Source organism: Loxodonta africana, chromosome 20 (genome assembly GCF_030014295.1).
Source record: "Loxodonta africana isolate mLoxAfr1 chromosome 20, mLoxAfr1.hap2, whole genome shotgun sequence".
Classification (NCBI taxonomy): Eukaryota; Metazoa; Chordata; class Mammalia; order Proboscidea; family Elephantidae; genus Loxodonta; species Loxodonta africana.
The window spans coordinates 5065438-5083608 of record NC_087361.1 but is presented as its reverse complement, the minus strand read 5'-3'; the positions used below and the strand labels follow the sequence as shown (position 1 = coordinate 5083608).

Sequence of the window (18171 nt, the reverse complement as noted above, 5' to 3'; positions counted from 1 at the left end):
GTAGCAGAGGGCTGACAGCAGCAGAACCAGTAGTCTAGCATGAGTTGGTGCTGGGGCCAGCCCATGGAACAAGAGAGCTGAGTACCTTTGTGCAGGAGGCTTCCTGGTGGAGTGGGGTGCTTCTAGGCACTGATTGGTGGAGCTAAAGAGCTTTGGAACACTTGCCCCAGCAGGGCAGGTATGGGCAGTGAGGCCCGAGGGGCTGAGAGGACAAGAAACGAGGAAGCAGAAGCTAAAGAGACAAGGAATATAGGAAGCCAAGTTGCCTCAGTCTCAAAGGGGTATGGGGCCTCAAAGGGTGGGGTTGTGGGCTCTGGAGTTTCTAAGGGTGGAGTTGCCACTTGGATGAGGAGAATGGTGCACCTAAAGCTGAGGGAGCAGAGTTTCAGTCCCAGTGGGCCTGGAAGGCGGAGCTGGAGCCCAGGGCTGAAGGGCCTCCACTCAGAATCTGGAGAGTGTGGCTGATACCTAGAGTCTGGGGGGCAGGGCCATTTTGTGAATGTTCTCCAAGAACAGGATTATTTTCAAGCCTTGAGGGCTAACATAATGTATTCTGCTAACTTACTTGGTGCCTGTTATGCCTTCTTTCCCTCCAATTTCTCCCATTTGTGATGGAAATGTCTATCTTGCACCATTGTACTTGCACCGTTATACTTTGGAAGCAGATAACTTGTATTCTGTATTTCACAGATGAGGAAGAATTTTTGGATTTTGGAGTTGATTTAAGACTTCTGCTATGATATGATGGGGCAAATGTGTTTTGCATGTTGCAAGAACATGAATTTTGGGGGGCCAAAGAGCGAAATGTCTTGGATTGAATTGTGCCCCCGCCCCCCCCCCCCCCAATGTGTCAACTTGGTTAGGCCGTGATTCCCAGTGTTGTGTGGTTGTCCTCCATTTCATGATTGATGTTTGGGATTGTAAACATAAGGAGAAAGCTGTGGGAACAGTTTGTGCTGCATGTTGAAGAAACTTGGTAATCAGCATGCCCTGACAACAGGTCACACCAACTCCTAGAAATAATCAGCCAGTCAGTCATGAGCAAGGGTGACAGTCCGTCATGTTTGTTGCCTAACATGATGTCAAAAAGCAGACTGTAAGGGTTCCCCAGAGTTCAGTTCTTGAACTCCTACGCTCGCCATTCTCTTTAGGTGAGGACCCTGGGCGGCATCTCTCAATTCTATATTTAACTGTGTGTGGGTGATTCACAGATCCTGTTGTCTGCTCAAGCCTTTTCTGGTTCATTCCATGGAACACTCCACGTAAAAGAGACCTCAAACTGGATCTCTGCCAACTAAACTGAAAAGAGTGTTTCACTACCTTGTCACCCCTGCCCACCAGGATGCTCAGCTTTTTCATCATGGTGGGGTAATACCACCCTGTCACTCTGCCCAGGCCTCTAAGCCCTTGGGCTCAATTTGGGCTCATCACCCCTTTCACTCAGCACATCAGACTCTTGCTTGATCACGTCTACCTCACAGACTGTCCCAGCAGGCATTGGTGACAATAACCACTTGGGTGAAAATAGTGAAGATGTTTATATTAAAGGGAAGAAGAAAACCACCATAGAAGATCTGTGTGGTGGGAGAAAGTACAGTGTAAGGGGGAAAAAAATCAAAGTTGCAAATAAATCTCTTGGTTTCAGGCATCTGGAAGATTTTGATACATAGTATACATTTTATTTTTGCATGTTTGGGCTAAAGCCATCCTCTTTGTTTATAATTAGCAAAATAGAGAATCTGAAAAGAAAAAAAAACTAACTTCAGGCAAATTTGAGGTTCTGCTTTGTTTTTAAGGACGTGGTCTTTTAATGGGCGACTCTTACGTATAAATATTACTGGTGAACAAACTTCTTTTTGCTGTTTGTGGATTATCCATAGCGGCCTGGTGACATTTCAATCCCAAGTCAATTTTTATTAGCTACCAAAGAATTCACTTGCTGCCTCTCTGAACTGTACTTAATAAATGTAAACTTACTCCACTTTTAATTATAAGAAACATAGATAATAGTTACCTGAAATTTTATATATTGTTTAAACTTTTCAAGTGATTTTGGCAATATATATATTACAGCATTTTAAGAAAACTCATTTATGGAAGGAGAAGGCATTCCAAAGTGAGTTGGAAATGGTTTTCAAAATACTTGGTCCGCTTGCCTTCCGTCAGCGCTGGTAATTGAGAGTCGGCTAATGTTTTCCAAATCCAGATTTTGGCAGGAACCTTTGGTAGAGTCTTGGAAATGCTTGTTTCCACTTGTTCATTAGTGCCTTTTAGGTTTTGGATGTGTTTAGGTGTGTCTATCTATAGTTTATTTGATGTTCATTTTTATTGAGGAAGTACGATTTTTAAAGTTGTAGGAACTTTGTTTTTTTGTGTGAGATGTTTGGGATAACCTGAGAAAAGATAAGATAAAAAGGTAACATTACAAAAAGTGCCACCTTTGATAAAATATTTCTCACTGATATCAAAGTAGTTATCTGTATGGTGCAATTTTAACTGAAAGGGAATGTTCCCTGGCAAGGCAAAAATGGCAAAATCCCTCAGGAAGTCAATTATAAGGTATGTTAATCCTTACTAAGATACTAACCTCATGATCTTCAATTCCAGGGTGCATTCTCAACTCTGCAAGTTCAACTAAAAATATGCTGAAAGGCAAATTTCATAAGATAATGAAATAAAAATATGGACCTAAGTCTCTATGATGTAAATTAGAAAATAAAATCCCTAGTCAAATGTGAGTATCTCACAAATCCTTTGCTCTTTCACAGTTAGCAGCCTATTCTTTGGGAATTATAAAATACCAATTTTAAAAAACAAAAAGCTCATATACCTAGGGAAGCCTTGTGGTTGAATGATTTAATTATTTGATAATTTGTTATTTGTCCAGTTGATACATATAACTGTAGCTATTGGTGGCTCTGTTTCCTTAATACATAAAGTATAAAAAAAATTATTATAACGTTTTCTGATTATTTTCAGTAGATTTGAATGTCCATTAACAGTTCTCTGAAAGTAGATAATGATAGCATTTATTTTGACTTTTTTACCTGAATCCAGTTCAGTAATGTGAGCATACATTTGATATGTAATAATCAAATACTATTAAATTTTTTGGTTATAAAAGATCTATACTATCTTTTGATTAGAAACCAGTATATGATTAGTTCCCAAATCTTCAACCACTCTGACTAGATGATATTAATACTAACTATGATTTAAAATACAATTAGCTTAAACTTTCCTTGGGTCCATAATCCCACCAGCACATTTGGCAGTGGGAACAAGGGCATAGAGCCGGGCCGGGCCTCATGGCCGCCGCGGGCCTCATGGCCGCCGCGGGCCTCATGGCCGCCGCGGGCCTCATGGCCGCCGCGGGCCTCATGGCCGCCGCGGGCCTCATGGCCGCCGCGGGCCTCATGGCCGCCGGGCATTGTGGCTGTCAGCACCCCTTTGGTTTGTTTTCAGAGAGCTGGAGAACTCTGAAACGTAAGGATCATGCGCTGTAAGGCTTAGAGACCAGCCTGTGGTTCCCTGCGTGAGTCCTTATGTAATAACTCCTTAATGTTCTGCTTTAACATCTCATCCGGGAACTCACTTCGCTTTTGGACAGCTCTGCTGCTTAGAAAGCGTTTCCTCATGCTGAACCTCCCGAACTGCCTCCTAGAAACAAACATTTGCTTATTGATTCCCATTTCACACTCTGAAACCACCACGCAGATTATGTCTGATGCTTATATATGATCCCACGAGACCCCGAAAGAATGTGAGAACAGCACTTCTATTCCAGAGTAACATTTCCGTTTCGTTTAATCATTCTGCCCCCGACAGGGTTGCTTAGCCCCTCTCCATAATCTGCTCAGTGATCTGGTCTAGAGGCTCTTTGAGTTGTTCCTGTCCTTGCCGGATGTATACAGACAGCACCAGCTAGAGCAGGGCTGTCATCTCTTCTTGCAGGACTACGTTTCTACTCAAGCTGATTCTTTGCGAGTACTTCACACTGCTGATTCATACTGCAGTGTGTCATTGTACAGCTTTTTAGTTAATGTAAGCGTTCTCTTTCTTCTACTTTTGTATTTCTATGTATTCACTCCTATTAACACTACTAAGTTTAGGCTACAGGTATTACCTTTCAGTGATAGAAACTGATAAAGGTACAAAGGTCATGATTACTTACCAATCTATGGGAGTGCTCTCATGTACGTGCTCCAGTCACTCCACATTTGGAGATGTATTACTTGGTTCTGATACCTGTCTGGGTTAATACCTGTTAATATTGTAGCACTTTCAGTCATTTATTTAAGATCAGGTTTTGATGTGGGGGACGGTTGAGAGATAGTGAACACACTGATAACCTGTGTTGGGGTGTGTCATGAATTGAATTAAGGTCCACAAAAATATGTGTTATCAATTTGGCTAGGCCATGATTCTCAGTACTGTGTGATTGTTCACCATTTTGTCATCTGATGTGATTTTCCTATGTGTTGTAAATCCTACCTCTATGATGTTGATGAGGTGGAATTAGCACCAGTTATGTTAATGAGGCAGAACTCAGCCTACAGGATCAGGTCCTATGTTGAGTTAGTCTCTTTTGAGATATAAAAGAATCAAGCAGAGAGGAATGTGGCATTCATGCCACCAAGAACGAAGAACCAGTAGCAGAGCATGTCCATTGGACCTGCGGTTCCTATGCAGAGAATCTCCCATACCAGGAGAAGATTGATGACAAGGACCTTCCTCCAGAGCTTCCTCTGGAGCTGGTGCCCTGAATTCAGACTTCTAGCTTCCTAGACTGTGAGAGAATAAACTTCTGTTTGTTAAAGCCATCCACTTGTGCTATTTCTGTTACACTAGCGCTAGATAACTAAGACAGGGTGAGAGACCTCTGAGGGAGGAGAGATTAATGAAGAAAATTTGAGGATACCAAACCTCAACTTTGTTTAGGGGCAACTCTATAGCACTTTTCTTGTTCTCGTTTTAAAAGGAGATGTTCACATAAGTCAGCAGTTGTCTGTGTGCTTGCCGACACTCTTGGTTGGGTAGTTGAATGTTCATGGGAACAATCCAGAAACCAAGCCTGTTTCCTTCCATTCCTGCCATGAGGAAACTTAGCTAGTGTGCGTTCGTGTTTTCAGGTTTGTTAGCCTCATCAACTCCTTCTCTCTTCCTACCTACCATCCCTCTCTACAGAGAATTGAGGAGGCTTGCTCCCAACTTCAAGGTGAGGGGGCAGAGAGTTCAAATCTTCAGCTCCATTTTGCTCTAAGAGGGTGACATAGCTTGGAAAATAAATAAAAGTGTTACTTGAGTTGTTGTGCTGGAGCTTGTCCTCTCTTCTACCTGCTATCTGATACAAGTCAATTCTGACTCATTAGGGACCCTATAAGGACAGAAGAAGCCCTGGTAGCACAGTGGTAAAGAGTTTGGCTGCTAACCAAAAGGTTGGCAGTTCGAATCTACCAGGTGCTCCTTGGAAGCCCTATGGGACAGTTCTACTCTGTCCTATAGGGTCACTATGAGTCGAAATCGACTCGACAGCAACGGGTTTATAAGGACGGTGCCGAACTGCCCCATAGGGTTTCCTAGGCTGAAATCTTTACAGGAACAGATTTGCCAGGTCTTTTCTCTTGTGGAGCCACTGTTGGGTTTGAACCGCCCACCTTTTGGTTAGCAGCTGAGCACTTAACCATTATACCACCATTGCTCACATACCATTCTTTTTTTTTTTTATTATTTTTGAAAATAATTTATTATTTTTGTTGAGAACATACACAGCAAAAACATACATCAATTCAAATTTCCGCATGTACAATTCAGTGACTGATTACATTCTTCGAGTTGTGCAACCATTCTCACCCCCCTTTTCTGAGTTGTTCCTCCCCCGTTAACGTAAACTCACTGCTCCCTAGGGTTCCTATCTACTCTTTCAAGTTGCTGTTGTCAGTTTGGTCCCATATCCCATTGCTGTTGAGTGGATTTCGACTCATAGCGACCCTATCGGGCAGAGTAGAACTGCCCCATATCACATACCATTCTTAAAAAAAAACCTTTTCCTGTCGAGTTAATTCTGACTAATAGTGGCCCTATAGGACAGAGTTGAACTGCCCCATAGGGTTTCCAAGGAGTGGCTGGTGGATTTGAACTGCTGACTTTTTGGTTAGCAGCCGAATCCCTAACCACAGCACTACCAGGGCTCCGTACCATTCCTAATTCTATGTAAAATACAAAATACTAAGTAAACACATAGACATGATTGCTTTGGAGAAAGATAGGGTAATGAAGGGAGGTAAACGGAACTAAATTAGCTAACTGGAATTATTTTGATAGCAACTGTGTTGAACTGTGTCGTACATTTTACAATAAAAGAATAAGTGTGATTTTCAGCAGACTGTATTTTATGGGCACACTTTCCCATGGCAAAACCAATATAATGTCATTTTTCTTGAATATTTAAAAGGTCCCAAAAATTTATTATATGGAAGTCCTGATGCTGACTGAATTCGTTGAAGCCTGTGAACCGCATGACTGAGTTAGGCCAAGGTGAATTGTTATTCTTCCTGTTACTGTTCACCCCAGAGCAGAATAACCAAAGTTCAGTTTTAGTTGTATTGTCAAAGCAAGCTTGGACAGTTCTAGAACACTGTAAAAGCCTTGTTGATATGGCCAGTGTTTGGAAATAAATCTTAGGTATGAATTTACATTTAAGTGATACTCATTTCTTTTTATTCATCTTGAGTCTGAATTAAGAAGCAAGTACTTGTGTTGTTGCTTTTAAATCGTAGCAGGCGTTGTTTGTGTGGAATCGGAGCGGTCAGGGAGCTCAGCGCTTTGCAGTCTGGGTATTTGGTTGTATGTGGATATACATACGTAAACACATTGTTATATCTAGTTTTAATTATTCAATATTTGGTTATAGTTTTACCAGAGGTATGGTAACTCTCACCTGAGTAGAGTACTTTATTCTCAATTATTCATAGTTTTTCTCTTTCTCCTAAATCTAAGGAAAAAAATAATTTCTGGGGTATCTTTGCATGGAAAATAATTTGTGTGTCACTATCCACTTAAGACCAGAAACCCTGGTGGTGTAGTGGTTAAGAGATATGGCTGCTAACCAAAAGGTCAGCAGTTGGAATCCACCAGCTGCTCCTTGGAAACCCTATGGGGCGGTTGTATATAGGGTTGTAATAGTGTCCTGTAGGGTCACTATTAGTCGGAATCAACTCAGTGGTAACAGGTTTGGTTTTTTGGATTGGAAACCCTGGAGACATAGTGGTTAAGAGCTATGACCGCTAACAAAAAGGAGGGCAGTTCGAATCCACCAGGCGCTCCTTGGAGACTCTAGGGCAGTTCTACTCTGTGCTCTAGGGTCACCATGAGTCAGAATCGACTCAACAGCAACGGGTTTGGTTTGGTTTGGAAACCCTGGTGGCATAGTGGTTAAGGAAACTCTGTGGGGCAGTTCTACTCTGTTTTAATAGGGTTGCTATGAGTCAGAATCAAGGCAACAGCAATGGGTTTGGTTTGGTTATCCACTTAAGTGGCACAAATGGTTAACATTCTTGGCAGCAAATTGAAGGGTTGGAAGTTCAAGGTCACTCAGAGGTGCCTCAGAAGAAAGGCCTGGCAATCTACTTCCAAAAAAAAATCAGCCATTCAAAACTGTAGGGAGCGCAGTTCTACTTTAACATACATGGAGTCCCCACGAGTCAGAATCAAGCCAATGGCGACTAGTCTTAACTTCAGTACAGATAACAATGCCAGCAAATTCAAGACATTGGAAATGCTTTTAGAACTAGTTTTAGAAATCAAAGTCACATTTGCCAGTTTTTCAGTGTTTGTGTTGAAACTTAAAACTTCTCTTCATAGGAAATATAAATGGAGGAGAAATTGGTATTACAGGAGTAAAGATGTAAAATCTAAACATCGTTCGTGACTTATTGAATGCTGTGGTGTGCCAAAAATTTGGAATGAATTTGTTGTAATTAGGATTTGAAAGAGAGTAAAATAAATTAGTACTCCATTTCATTTATTTTCAAGAAGTTTGGACATGGTCCCATACTTTTTATGTTCTTTTCCCCTTATTACAATGAAAAATACAAATTATTTTCTTTTCTGTCACTTTAGGGACTGATGATAATAAAATACAACATACCTGTTCCTGACTTTGTGCACTGCGCCCCAGTGTAGGTTTCATTCCCGTTCATCAGCCCGTCCCACTGTCCCGTTCATCAGCCCATCCCACTCTCTCGGGAGATGGAACGAGCTGACTGGCCAAGCCTGAGTGATGATTCTGTCCGTGAAGCTCACGGCCACTCAAGGCACGTAGGCTGTGAGCAGGAAGGAGTATTTTCCCAACAGTCAAGGTGCTTTAACCAGAACACGGGAGAATGTGTGCTGGGCAAGCAAGAACATACATGTCTATTGAGAAAAACCAATATAGCCAAAAAAGCCCCCAAAAATACATTTTTGTGGCTGGGTATTTCTGCATTTGACTGAGGCTTCTGTAATGAGTTTCCTTTTTAACTTGAAAGGTACAAAATCTGATTTTGTTGATTATAACAAGTTAAAATTTCCAAATACTTGCCAGCAGTACTGAGAACCAGGGCTCTTATGGTGTCTCCAGGTGCCCTTCACCATCTTGTACTCTGTGCCATCGTGTAACAGTGGGCTCTGGGCATCTCTGACTGGAGGTGTCACAAAGGGTCAGCCTTTGTCTCCTGGGGAATACTCGGAGAACATTGCCGTTGATTTTTCTGTTTTTTTTTTTTAAGTGAAAGAACATTGTACAGCTAAAACGAGGCTTCATTTGAACTAGACACTCTATACCTCTTTAAATACTGACCGCCGTGGGACAGCCGTGACTAAGGCAGGGGCGTTTGTTGAGGGTTCGTTACCAGTGGGGAGCGTCTTGGAGGTTGTTATCTCAGGGCGTGTGTTTAGTTTTAATGGAAGGTGTGATTCGCATTGGCACTAAGTGTTTATGGGGGTGAGCATTTAAGGGAGAGATACTGCTCATATACTCTCAACTGGCATTGGTTTGTCATCTCTAGTCAATATGTTTTTTTAATATTGCTAGAATGAAGTAAATGGGCATTAATTTTTCATTCTGAAGTATTTCTAAGAATATTTAGAAACACAAAGAAATATTTTACGTGCTGACTTCTACAGCTAAAAGGCGTCTTTCTCTGTCTTCAGATTAGAAAGGGGGAAGTGTTCTAGAGCCAAGAAACATTCTGAAATTAAGTCGGAGAATGTTTCTTGGCTCTAGAATATTTCCCCTTTCTAGTCTGAATTCAGTCACTGAATGCAGAGAGTAAAAAGTGAGGACTTTTTATGATCTTTTTCCATCTGAACTTTGCTGCTGTGGGGATCCACAGGAAGAATAGGTATCTAATGTAATCCGGTTTGGAGCCTCTTGCTGTCTTATGGACGACAGACTGGTTGATGCTCTCCCAGAAGAGCCCTGTGGTTATACTGGCAAATGTACCAGCCTGCAGCAGGAGCCCAGGTTCTAGCCTCGTTCTGCCTCCAGCTTGCTGTGTTGTTGAGGGGCTTGAACTGATCAGCTTCTGACTTTCATCGGTGGCCAACATTCCATGATTCTGCGATTTCATGGAATGGCTAACTTGGAATAACAGCAGATCTTACAAGGACAGCAGTGTGGGGTAATGGGAAAAGCGCTGTGGAGACCTGGTGCATTGTCCGAGCGTGGTCACACACCAGCTGAATTCCTTTTGTGCAGTCACTTCACCTTTCTGCATCTCATGTACTTGTTTTCAACTGTGGCAATGTCACCCTTGGACTTCTTGTTTTTTCCCCCTATGAGAAGTGTCCTGCAGCTTTCTGTTTTCAAATAGCTAACTGCTGTGTGGTGCTATTTGTTAGGGGAAGAATTGCTTTGTGAGTAAATAACTTCAAAAGGGAGACTCTTAACACTTACTGTGGGTCACTTTTGAACAGACTCCTTTGTATCTTTGTACCAGGAATATTCTTGAAATTAACATGCCTGGAACAAGCGTCTTTCAGCTGCTGAACTAGTCCCTAGAGATACATTAGGCACCCCTGAAAGGAGCAGGGACTCCTTATGGATAGTACAGTTTTGTTTTGTTTTTAAATGACAATATGACTTTAATACAAATGTACTTTGTAATAACATCATTAAATTTTAAATTACATTTATAAATTTATGAGTTTCTTTAAATTGTCTTTATACAACCTAATAAAGGAAAAAAGAGAAAGACCAGTGTCCTTTCCTTCTCAGAATGAGTACTTCCCATTTACAATAATGTAAACTGCTGATTACTGACTTCCTTTTATCAAATGTCTTTGGACTAAATTTAGTAAGAATATGATATTCTGTATATTGCGAATTACTGCTGTGTGAAAGTAGCCAAGGGAACTCCTACTTACCTCAAAGGACAAGGCAGTCCTGAGGTTTCTCCGGGGAATTTTGTTTGCAAACCCTTCCCTACAGGGTTAGGGCTAATCCTGAAGGTATATAGGTGAGGGTTTCCTTGAATTGACCCAGTCTTTTTTCTAAGGGGTAGACCACACGCCTGGGATTATCCTAACCCTTCTTTTCCAGCTCAGTGCTCAGCGGTTTGATTGAGCTAATGAACCTTCCTGAAGTAACTGGGGGTTCCCTGTCATTTCTGACTGTGGTAGCTGCTGGCGAGCATGCTTTTATACCCTTCCTGGAAGTGAAACTCCTTTTGCCTTAAATGTATAATTTCCCCTGCCTGAGAAGGTCAAAGGCACATTTATAGAGTTCATGGAAGTATAAGGAGGCATTTAGTGCCTCCCTGCCAGGCCCTCTGACTGGACTAATGCTTACTCATTTCCCCCTACTTACGGAAACTGCAGAAATTCAGGGCTCCACCATAGTTCTTGAAGCAACAAGCGTACAGCAAATGATCACTGTAATAAAATATCCACATTATCAAATCAGCTAATGTACCTAGAAATTGGTAGTAATAAAAAGTGGTTGCTCAGATTGTCAGAATTAAACATACGTTAAAACCACCGAAATTAAAATGCACAGTGAGACACCCTTTGGGAAAGTGACAGTTCCCTCGACATTGGAATGCCAGGAATGTTGGAGGCAAAATTCAGTGTGTTCTGCATGTAACTGTACTAAAAGGCTTTCCTAACACGCAGCTTTGAACTCGGGTAAGAAAGGTCACTGACATTTATTGAGCGCTCACTGTATGTCAGGTGCTTTGTATTTATAATATCTTCTAGTAATTCTTAAAGCAACCTTCAGAGGCAGAGATTGTTATCCCATTTTGTGGATGAGGAACGGAGACTCAGAGAGGCCTTTGGGAATTAGTCCACAATTGTAGGGTTTTAAGCATTGGATGCTGGTGGTGCAGTGGTTAAGCTCTCGGCTACTAACTGAAAAGTTGGTGCTTCAAACCTACCAGCCGCTCTGTGGGAGAGAGATGTGGTGGCCTGCTTCCCTAAAGAGTACAGCCTAGGAGACCCTGTGGGGCATTTCTGCTCTGTCCTGCAGGGTGGCTGTGAATCAGAATTGATTCCACAGTAGTCAGTCTGGTCGAGCAGTGGATGTAGGGTCACCGTGTATGGACAGTCAGCTTTCCGTGACAGCAGTCTGCTCACCCTACTCTAGGGGGCAGTGGTGGTTCAGTGGCCGAATTCTCGCCTTGCACGTGGAGACCCAGATTTGATTCCTGACCAACGCATGTCCAGCGCAGCTGCCAGTCCTCCGTCACAGCACGCGCTTTGGTGTTGCCGCGATGCCGAGCAGATGCCAGCAGAGCTTCCAGACTGAAACAGCCTGGAGAAAGGCCTGGAGATCTACTTCGGGGGAAAAAGAAAGTCAGCCAATGGAGACCCTATGGTCCAACAGGGTTGGGCCATGTTGGATCGGACCCTGGGGCCCCATAGATTGGAGGCTGTCTTGAAGGCAGCTAAAAACAACCACAGCTTCACTCTGCTATTTATGAGGCTGTGAAGAGAAGAGAGTCCAACCGCGTTCTTTTCTCATTTCATGTCCCACGTTTTCTGTGTGAACCGTGCTCGTTAATTAAACCTGCCCTCTGTCCCTTACAGCACATCGTACGTGTTCCCAGATACTGACCCTTTGCTCATCGTCTCTCAGGGTCTGTAGCACACTCCCCCATCCTGTCTCTCTGCCTCCTGAATCGCCACCCGCCCTTACAGTGACGGCTTTACTCATCTGCTGCATAAAGGTCCCGTTGGTTATTCCAGCTTTTTAAAAACGATGTGTGTACCGTTTTGACACTTATTATGTATAACCCTCTATTATTATGCCGCTTTTTTGTATGTGTATGATTACCCAGCCAGATCATCTGTTATAACACCGCTTGTAGTGTTAATACATAAAAAAAAAATAGTCGGTCCTTAATAATCCCTCGAACAGTAAAAGGTCTGTATCTCTCTTCTCTTGGCATATAGGTAGGTATATATTATTGTTGCGTGCCCTTGAGTTGATTCCAACTCATAGTGATACCATGTCACAGAGTAAAAAAAAAAAGAACCAAACCGCTGCCGTGGAGTCGATTCTGACTCATGGTGATCCTATAGGACAGAGTAGAACGACCCCATACGGTTTCCAAGGAGCGCCTGGTGGATTTGAACTGCCACCAGGGTTTCCATGTGACAGAGTAGACCTGCCTCAGAGTTTTCTTGGCTGTAATCTTTATGGAAGTAGATCAACAGGTCTGTCTCCTGCAGAGTCACTGGGTGAGCTCTAACTCCAGCTTTTCTGTTAGCATTCGAGTGTTTAACCATTGTGCCACCAGACATCATTGTATAATCGGTGTGACACTGAGTACTGAAGGGAAGGAAATTTCTACATCACTCGTCTTGATCTCAGAGGTCCATGTTGAGGAAGGAATACTAGAGAAGTAATGTTCGATTTTCTGTCTGCTCATGTTTTCTGTCGCCTTACTGGGGAGTCCAAACAGGTGGACGGATATGAAATCACTTAGTAGTTGCTTTCGCTTGCCATTTGGTGTCCGGGGACCTCTAAGATGCATTTTGCCTTTATTACTATATTTAAGGTTTCTTAACTGAAAGGCATGAGGAAATGTCAGGGTATGGGAGAGAAATCAGGGATACGTACTTCAGATTTGTCTTTTCTTTTAAGAGATTTTCGTTCTCGGTTTAGCTGACACATGTAACTTCAGTTTGAGATTGGCGCCTGGCCAGAAATGCCTGTGAAGTAGCTTTGGTTTAGGCTTCAACTATAAAAGACAAGTGAGTGGTTTAGTAAGTGTTGTCTTTATTCTTATTGTCAGTATCTTTAGTTTGTTTAAAATGTGAGTGTGCGTGTCCTTCTGTTCTGCACTTTGTCTCTACGAAGATACTTTATTTCAGCGAATGATTTAAGTGGAGGTCAGACTGTTAGCTTATCGTTGCTACGATCAGTGTCCTTCAGTCTGTGGTGGACCCCGGTGACCCGCGGCCTGGAATTCACTGGCCAGAACTGTAACAGCTGGTGTGACGGCAGCACCTTCCGTACGATTGCGCTTTATGTTGTGCCTGACGCTTGAGGTTAAAGGAGTGTGGAGTAGGGGAAAAGCCTTGTACACACTCAGGGCGGAGGCGGCTTTGGTTAAATCAACAAGTTATTTATTTTTTTTCCTACAAACATGATATATTACACTGAAATAATGGCTTGGAGTTTGTGTTTAAGTTCATATATAAACTTGTAGTATATTATATATAGATTTTTTTTATAACACTTGGCTGCTAACGGAAAGTTCCGCAGTTCGAAACCTACCGGCGGCTCTGCAGAAGAGAGCTGTGGCAGTCTGCTTCCGTAAAGATTACAGCCCCGGAAGCCCTATGGGGCAGTTCTCCTCTGTCCTGCAGGGTCGCTGTGAGTTGGAATTGACCAGACAGCAGTGGGCTTGGTGTTTAACATATAAAAGAGAAAAAGACACAAATTGTGTTCGCGTGAAGGATAGGAGGTAGGTTTAAAATGGAAAAAAAATCCTAGGAAAAACGCATTGTAAAGTGCAAGTTGGAATACATATTTGTTAGGAAAATGGAGGAAGCTGGTGGAAGATTCAGTGATAGGTGGATGTTGTTGGGAAAATGGAGGAAGCTAGGGGAATATTTAGTGGATAAGAGGATATTAGGACTTTTAGTTTGTGTCCTGGGCCTGTTTTGGCTCTCAGAGGTCGTGCTGACTCTTAGGTTGGAAATGAAGCATCTTTCAAAAACATAACATAATTTAAAATAATAGCTTAAAAATATGCTTTCTCAGGCTCACCATTTTGTTTTGTTCAGGTGTAAAAGCATGAGTATTCTATTTTCAGGAAGAGGAGGAAAAATCGGCTTCCTTTTCTGGCTGTTTGGTGGTTGTTGTTGTTGTTCTTGCTCCCTAAACGGAGAGGCATCTGTACCATGTATTGTATCATGCCCAGAATTTTTTTTTCATTTGAATGTAATTGTTCCTTAGCAAATAATTGCAGTCCAGAAATGACTTGTATTGAGCTTGATTGAATTAGGGGTATGTATGAAAATGAGTTAGTTAAAGCTTAATCCATTACCCAGAGAACTGATGAAAGCATCAGAAAAGCAGTCATTCGTGGGGATTAAACATTCTTCCATGTAAGTGGGCCCCGTGGTTACCTTGGAGTCCCTTCTGCAGTGACTAGGCAGTGGTGGCATCAGGGTGCAAACACCCAGTGTGGGCACAAAAGGGAACCTTGCTGTCATGTGCCTCTGAATGCTGTCCTGGGCATTAGCACTAATTGGGAGTCAGCCTCATTGTAAGAAGGGGCACCTCACCTTTTTTAGGATAATAATAGGCTTTTCAAAACACAGCACCCCAAGGGGCAATGTGTGAGCTGTGCCAGAAAGCCAGTTGCTTCACGATATTTCAATGATTGCTTAGGCCAAGATCTTTAAGATAGAGCCTTCAGTTGCCAAGTCAGATACCCCATTTGTGGTAAGAGGCACATAATAGATGTTTAGTAGGTGGCTGTCTTACCTGCCCTGATGAGGTTTTTCAGAGGAAATCCTGGGCTGTGCCGGGTCAGGCCTGGCTTGGTACGCATCCCCTGGGGGTGGTACTGTCATGGGTGGGGAGCAGAGGCCTTGGAAAGGGGAAGGAAGGTTCTTAATGAGGCAGTGGGATCTCAATCATGGCGAATCAGAAATCCAAGGTCCTGTTGGATGAGAATGAGGTTGGGGCCCAGAGAGCACAAATAGGTGTGGGTGGCTCACATGACTGTCTGCCCAGCCTTGGTCTAAGGGTACCTCCAAGTCACTGCTCAGCTGCGGTGTGTTCATACTTGAAGCATTTCCCCCTGCCTGCCAGCCTGCCCTTCTGACACAACACACAGCCACCCATTTCCCTCAAATCCGAACACTTTGTGAAGCTCATATAGTTTAAATGCAGAACAGCTTATGCTGGAATGACTTTTCTGAAGCTACTCATGTGGGTATTTGTACCAGCCAGATAAAAGCTGGAGTCTCTTAAGTTCAGCTGTCAGAGGACTTGAAGGGCCTGTCTCAGGCGGGATCATCAGCCTTAAAATGGACCCCTCTTCTGCTGGCTGATTCGCTCTCCTAGCCAGTTAAGCCTATTTCTTCGTTATCATGATTTTTCTGTTATCCTAAGAGTTTTAAAACCCCTATTGGCCACAACATAGCCAACTCTTTGCTTTATCCATAGGTAGTTGCATCACAGGTGATAAATTATTTTAAAAAAATCTCAAATTATTAAACAGTAATGAAAATAAGGTATAGTTATGGTATGTATGTGTATATATATATACACAATTGAAGTTGTCAAGGATTTCATTTTACACGAATCCACAATCAACGCCCATGGGAGCAGCAGTTAGGAAATCAAACGACATGTTGCATTTGGCAAATCTGCTGCAAAAGACCTCTTTAAAGTGTTCAAGGGTAAAGATGTCACTTTGAGGACAAGGTGTGCCTGACCCAAGCCATGGTATTTTCAGTCACCTCATATGCATGTGAAAGCTGAACTATGAATAAGGAGCTCAAAAGAAGAATTGATACTTTTGAATTATGGTTTTGGAAGAGAATGTTGAATAAATCATGGACTGCCAGAAGAACAAACAAATCTGTCTTAGAAGTACAGCCAGAATGCTCCTTAGAAGCAAGGATGGTGAAACTTCGTCTTACGTACTCTGGACATGTTATTAGGGGGGCCCAGTCCCTGGAGAAGGACATCATGCTTGGTAGAGGGTCAGTGAAAAAGAGGAAGACCCTCAGTGAGATGGATGGACACAGTGGCTGCAACAATGAGCCCAAGCACAGCAATGACAGGGAGGATGATGCAGGACCAGGCAGGGTTTCGTTCTGTTGTACATGGGGTCGCTGTGAATCTGGTCTGAGTCGACAGCACCTGACAATGACAACAACAAATATATGGATATATATATGTAATTATGGAAACAGATAAATTTGTAAGGGCACCTGAAGATTACTGAGTTTATTTTTGAGCTCCTAAAAGAAGTTCTGCACATAGGATATATTAACATGTTTATTTCTCAGGTAGCCTGTGCTGACTTCTTAAACTAAAGGATAAACAAACCTTAAAACCAAAATAATGATCAAACCTATATTGTCAAAATTAATGGTGGACTGCACTCACAATTTTGCAGTATAAATCGTATTTATCTTTTGTTTATATCAGTTTACTTACTTGACAGTTATTTATATTTATTCACAGTTTTTACTCATTTATTTTACAATATTTATTTTAATGGTCTTGTATGCTTTTATGAATTTGTGTGAAGAAAAAGTATGCACATATATGAGATATTCAGTATCTGTGATTTTCCTAAAACAACAATAATGTTAGTTGCCTGTTTCATGATGGTTAAGAACAGGCTTAAAATACCATGTATTTCGTCAGTTTTTGGACCTGTGCTCTCCCTTCCTGAAGTGTGGTAGAAACAGGCATTTCACTGGAAAGTATTCCTATGTTGTGTTTTGTAGATTGCTTAAAAGATCTGGATTTACTCTTTCATCCATTGCCTTGTTTTAAAAAATATGGACAAATGAGTAGTATCTTTTGGAAACCACATGAGACCATTTAACACTTTATGCATTGTTTCCAGCTATTGTTTTCTTTAAAAATACTGGGTGACAACTGAATCATCTAATTCCAGATAGGATTGCTTAGATGAGTCACTACACATTTTTGATATTTAATGTGTGAGAGGCAGTTCTTCCATATCATAGTGGCTGATGGCGGAGGGGGGAGCCCTTCAGCCAAGCCATAAAATAACTAATAGTATTGATAAAGCCATAAGCCACAAAGTGATATCGGATTTTTAGGGTGTGCTGTAACTTAAGAAATAGCACAGTTAATAATCTGCAGGCGGCAGGAAATTGTCTCTTAGTTGAGTGTGAGCTCAGTATTCCCAGTACAGCTTCCTAGAAACTAAATGAATGCGTCTCACATGGAAACTATGAAAACGACAAGTTTTAATTCTTAAAAATGACAATTTAGGTATATGTCTAGATGTGTAGTGCTGTTAACGTAGAATGTTGCATTTGATTTATGTACTCCATCTGCTGATTTTGATCTTCTGGCCTATATTTACAAGGAGCCCTGGTGTCGCAGTGGTTAAGTAGTTTGGCTGCTAATGGAAAGGTTGGTGGTTCGAACCTAAAAGCCACTTGGCAGGAGAAAGATGTGGAAGTCTGCTTCTGTAAGGATTACGGTCTCGAAAACCCTTTGCAGCAGTTCTGCTCTGTCGTGTAGGGTTGCTGTGAGCTGGAATTGTCTTAATGGGAAGGAGTTTTTTATGATTTTCCTATATTTACGTAGGAAACCCTGGCGGCATAGTGGTTAAGAGGTCAGCAGTTGGAATCCACCAGCCACTCCTTGGAAACCCTATGGGGCAGTTCTGCTCTGTCCTGTAGGGTCACTAAGAGCTGGAATGGACTCTATGGCAATGGGTTTGGTAAATGTACATAACCCTTTGTAGCTAGAAACTAATTGGTTGCAGTGCCTCTCACTGCCTCCGTTTTTAGCTGTCTTGCTTCACCCACAATCTTTTAAAACATCTAAAAAATAAATTTAGGAGATTAATGTCTGAGTCAAAGCTTATCTAGTTGGGTTGGGCTCAAAAAAAAAAAAAAAAACCCATTGCTATGGAGTCGATTCAGACTCATAGTGACCCTATAGGACAG

General features: G+C 42.1%; 1 protein-coding gene across 13 annotated transcripts in view; it reads left to right on the top strand.

Moving 5' to 3' along the window:
- The window catches only part of BBX (BBX high mobility group box domain containing), a 294480-nt gene that overhangs the window by 93666 nt on the left and 182643 nt on the right, over positions 1–18171 (top strand). The gene's annotated exons all lie outside the window — the stretch shown is intronic.